This window comes from Camellia sinensis, chromosome 4, assembly GCF_055761805.1.
Source record: "Camellia sinensis isolate YWXY chromosome 4, ASM5576180v1, whole genome shotgun sequence".
Lineage (NCBI taxonomy): Eukaryota > Viridiplantae > Streptophyta > Magnoliopsida > Ericales > Theaceae > Camellia > Camellia sinensis.
Window position 1 is genome coordinate 211168982 of NC_138964.1, and position 6000 is coordinate 211174981.

Genomic DNA, 6000 nt, shown 5'->3' on the forward strand with positions numbered 1-6000 from the left:
ATAATAATATCCCTTCTTCAAATTATAATAGTCCCTCTATTATAAATTTTCTTTCTAATTACAATGAACCTACTAAAATGAGTCCTTCCATTATATACCTCCAAAAGGGGTGTACCATATACTAGTTATTACTTTATGATATTGATATTATAAATTTTCATAACCAAATTATTTTCATTCATAACTAAATTGACTACCATATAAATTATAACCAAACAACACATCTTCAATTATAGCAAAAAAAAAAAATAATAGTAAGTAATAACTAAGGTTCTGAAAAGCGGTTGCGGTCGCCATAACAGTAGCGGCGACGCGGTTGCGGTTGCGGAGTGTAAAGGCCGTAGCATAACAGTTGCGGTTACCGGAACTGTGAATTTTTTTTATTTTTTGCACAATTTGTAAAAAACTTACCAATACACATATTTTTTTTTAGAATCATATTTATTGGGTTTTAAAATAAATTTTGATAAATTTTTCGTAATTTTTAAGTATGATCCAATATATTTCATATTTTTAAATCACTAGAAAATATTTTTTTTACATTTTATTTCAATAATTAATGACTTTATACGTCATAAATCCATATTACACTTGTGAAAAAATTTTCTTTTATTGGACTTAGATGTATAAAATTATTTTTAATTATTATACTTGTGGAGGCATATGTACATTTTAACTCAAATAGTTTTAAAAAAGTATACATCCTTAATGGAAGAACTTGACAAAGTACATAACATCATAGCATAAATCACAAATAACAGAGAGTACATTTTACATAATGTTACTACTAAAATTACATAATGTCACCACCAAAATGAGTGACGTGGTGCATCTTGGGATTCAGATTGCTGAGCTTGATTGTTGCTGCTACCTTCACCCCACCAAAATGAGTGACGTGGTGCATCTTGGGAATCAGATTGTTGAGCTTGATTACTACTACCTTCACCCCATCCGGTAAGAAATATATAAGTAAATGTGCTCATCATGTCATCCCTTTCTGTTTCGTGCATTGGGAGAGAAAATGGATACCTTCCCAGAAAAGGATCAACATACTCTTGTTGGGCCTGTTGATAATTTGGCAAACCGTATCCTATAGGACCATGTTGTTGAGGGGGCCAAGGATAATTTTGTTGAGGTGGGTAAGGATAGCTCTGGCTATCACTGCTATAGGATGGGTAAGGGTGATATGGATAACTATGGCTACTATCAGATGAATCAAGCTGTTGTTCTCTATTTCTTATTCTTCTTTTATTCCTACGTGTATCAGTACCATGAAACCTCCTAGGTAGTTGGGGTAAAGGTGCAACAGGTTCTCTAATATCATAATGTTCCCCAACATCACATAATCCAAATCCTCTAATAAAATCTTCACTTCCTGCACCAAAACTAGTACCATCACCGCCATCACCACCATTGTCACCGCCACCACCACCACCGTCACCGTGAGAAGTGCCTTTACCATCACCATCATCACCTCCTCCATCAGATGGTGTTAAACCACCACTATTATCACTTTGAGTTGGAGCAGGAGTTGAGCTTTGAGAAGTGCGTCGAGCTTGATATCTATGGGTGCCACCACCATTGTTTCTATTGCTGCCATTGCCGCCATCGCCATTGCTGTCATTGCCACCACCACCATCATCATCTGAGACCAAATCTAGCCATTCAGAATTATCCACACCATCTAGTAAAAGATTTTCCCTTTCTTCTATCCATGGACTTATTGGATCATCTTCTTCAAATATGTAATCCAAGTTAATAGGATTAAAACTCCTATCAATCTCCTCTTGGCTGCTTCTTTTAACGTGTCTCAATTTTAATCTCATGTTGTAGGTGATGAAAACTAATCTTTGAATTTTCTTATATTTCAATCTATTCCTCGTCTTTGTATGGATGAGACTAAAAGTACTCCAATTACGTTCACAGTGAGATGATGTGGTGGTTTGACTTAATACTTTCACAGCTATTTTTTGAAGTTCAGGAGCACAACTGCCATGAATAATCCACCACTCAACTGCACAAAATTGCATTACATTAGACATAAGTCAAAATATGATAAAAAAATTATTTAAGTATTTATATATTATAAATTTGTAATTTTGAAAATAAAACCTGGATTTGATTGTTTCCATGCTCTTTGTACTAAAGGAGTACCAAAAGTTTCCTGTTTATCTCGAAACAGCAACAACTACAATTTGGACAATCATTACAAGTAACATTTGCAAAAGTAGATTATTACTATTAAAATTTAAATAATTGGTACGTACTTGATTTGTTGCTTTTACTTGAGCATCCATATTAGGCTCCAGTCTAGTAATTACTTTTTTAAGTCCATCCATCACTTCTCTTATCATTTCATTGGATGAGGTAACACCATATTGGAATTGAGGATTTAAAAAATATCCTTCAAAAATAAGAAGACAATTAATAATTGTAAATAAATATACATTTTATAATTGAAATCGTAACACTTACTAGCCGCATGCAAATCTTGATGCAATTGAAAAGACCATCGAGTTTCAATAATTTTCCAATACTCGGTGTAGTAGCGACAATCTCTTTTAATTTCCAACTTTGCTCTATCTATAGCTTCATATATAAAACTCATTGTTGGCTTCTCATCCCCATCAACCAACCTCAATACTCTGACTAGGGGCTCATGAACTTTGCAAAGCTCTGTTGCTTTCTGCCAAAACTCCTTTCCCAAAATAATTTTTTCACATTGTAAGGCTGCCCAGTCTTTGCCTTCCCCCATCTAGAATTCTTCCACTAATCACTATTAAACATAGCTCTCAATTGTTGTTTATATCTAACAATACTCTCAATGGCAATAAAATTTGTAGCAAATCAAGTGATGGCAGGTCGAATCAATTCTCTACCTCCAGTGAATTTTCTCATTAAATCCAACACCCATCCACTATTATAAATGAAATTGGTGATGGTTTTACCATCTTCAATCACCTTTGCTACACTTTTCTTATTGGCTATGTCTTTTAGCATGAGATCGATACAATGTACTGAGCAAGCTGTCCAATATAAATGTTTCCTTTTTCTCATTAACATTTTACCGGCAGCTTTCAGTGCAGGTTCATTATCAGTTACCACTTGAACAACGTATTATTCTCCAATTTCATCAACAACTTTATCTAACAACCCAAAATAATATTCATCAGTCCTACTAATAATATTAGAGGCATCAATTGATTTGTGAAATATAGTACCTCTATTGCAGTACACTAAGAAGTTGATGATGTGTTGCCGAGTTAGACTGTTCCAACCATCACACATGATGGATACACCTCTCTCTGCCCAAATTCCCTTGAATGATCCTATCCATTCTGTCATTTCATCATGCTCCATGCCCAAATATACTTCAGAAACTTCATAAGCACTAGGACCCTTTACTCCTGGCCCTACTTCAGCAGCAACATCAAGCATGGGTTGTGTATACTCTGAATCAACTGCATTGAATGGAATACGATTATAGAGTATAAACTTGGACACTGCCCGTCCCAATCTCTTTTTTAACTTCTGTAAATTCATTGTAGAGATTTTTCGCTGCTTTGTACTCTTGCTCTTTTGGAGTTCTACATCCATTTCCCTCAACCTTGCTTCAGGAGCATTAGGCTTAATCCAATTACGTCCACTCCCACCAGTTTCACGCACAAATTGTGATCGACGAAAAACATTAGCAATACCAGACCCTTTTGGCCTTTTTTGAGCACTACCCCCTGCACTTGAACTACCACCTGCATCGTATTGTGATCCATGACCTGCAACACCTCGTCTAAATTGTTGCATTTCCTCCCATTGTTGTTGTGAACGAATACTTGCTTGTCTAGCCCTGGTCATCTCTGGATCAGAGTCAGAGTCATCATCTCGAAGATCTACACAATCTCCTCCTTCATTTTCATCATAGAGATCATCTCCCCTAATATGTGCTTCCAATTCAGCTTTTCTCTTTTACTTGTCTGCTTTACTCATTTTCTTATTTTGTAAATGTTTCATCATTTCTTGCATCACGTCTCTACTAACATTAAGACAAGAATGCACTTGTCCTGTTTGATGTGCTAAATGTTGTTTGAAACGCGTAATCCCACCTTTAATGTGATGTCCACAAAATTTACAAATAATATGATGCCTAGTGCCTTCAACTTGAGTTCCAAATTTCCAACCAATATCATCACTTGGGGGTTCATCATTAGCACCCTTTTGTCGTGGCATTTTTGAATTTGAATTTAAATTCTGCATCATTGATACATATTTTAAATTTATTTTTAAATGGAATGATTGTAAAAAAATATTTAAAATTAAATACTAAATAAAATAATTATAAAAAAATGCAACCACTATTTATACATTTGGATTTTACATGCCAATGTAATCATATAAAAATTAAAAAATAAATTATAAAAATATTTTTAAAAAAAGAAAAATTTGCCATAAAAATTGTTGTCACAACAAATTTTGTCATTAAAAAAAAAAAATTGTTATCACAACACATTACAATAAAAAAAATAAAAAAAAATATTTATAATTAAATGTTAAATGAAATGATTATAAAAAAAATTCAACCACTATTTATACATTTGGATTTTACATGCTAATGTAATTAGGAATAAAGACATTTTTCATGGCATTGATTGAGCTATTGTTTTTATTTTTATTTTTATTTTTTTTTATTTTATAGGAAGACATTTTTTAAAAAAATAAATAAATTTGTGCTATCAAAATTGTTGTCACAACACATTACAATAACAAATTTTTTTAAAAAAATATTTCAAATTAAATACTAAATATAATAGTTATAAAAAATGCAACAACTATTTATACATTTCAATTTTACATGATAATGTAATCATATAAAAATTAAAAAATGAATTATAAATAATTTTTTTTTGAGGTATTGATTTTTTTAAAAAAAAGACATTTAAAAATAAAATAAAATTATGCCTTTAACAGTGTTGTAATAACAAAATAAAAAATATTTATAATTAAATATTAAATGAAATGATTATAAAAAAAATCAATCACTAATTATTATATATAAAATACTAAAAATAAATGCATAGCTCTCTCTCTCTCTCTCTCTCTCTCTATATATATATATATATATAAAACGGCGGGAGCAGCAAGTCAGATGAAGAAAATGGATTACGAAATCAAATATGATTAAAATTGAATGAACACTCATTAACCAAAATCATTTAAATCATTTAAATAAAACTTTAATTGTAATACAGAAAATAACTTACAATTACAATTGTAGCAACTGCAAGGATCTTATTTGGGTTACAAATAGGGTGATTGATTCCCACTCAAAACACTCTGGTTTTTTTTACCACACTGGAAGGAAAGAAAATTGAAGAATGCCTGAATGACTACAATTGATTACAATATATAGAAAAGAAAAGTAAAACAGCATGTGACTAATGAAGGCAATTGGTAGCACATGAGGTAAAACAGATGCTGTCGGTTGCTTTCGGTGGAGTGATTGCACAGGTGAGTAGCTTTAACAATAGTTGATTGAGTGAATAGTGACAGTGAACAATAAAAGTGAACAGTAACTTTTACTATTCATCACTTTCGGTGGAACATGTGAATAAAGGAATCAATATAAATACAAATTGGCAGTTTTTCTCAAAAGAGTATTGACTGAAGCTAATTTGTATTTATAGGGAATCCTATGTTGATCAAGCATATGGATCCTGAGCATCTTGGAACTCAGATCTTCCATATGAGATAAGTTGAGTAGTTGAACCTTCTGAAGATTGTGACTATTCTGAACTGTCTTCTGAATTTTCTGAACTGGTTGACTGGGCTTTGCCTTGATCCATAATTTGCTGGACTAGCTGGAGCACTTCATCTTTGGATAATTTGGACTTGCTTTTGGATTTGACTTTGGGCTGAGCAGGAGGTGAAATGGGCTTTGACTGAGCTTTGGACTTGGATTTTGATTTGGGCTTTGATTGAGTCTTGGGCTGAGCCGGTATTGCAGGA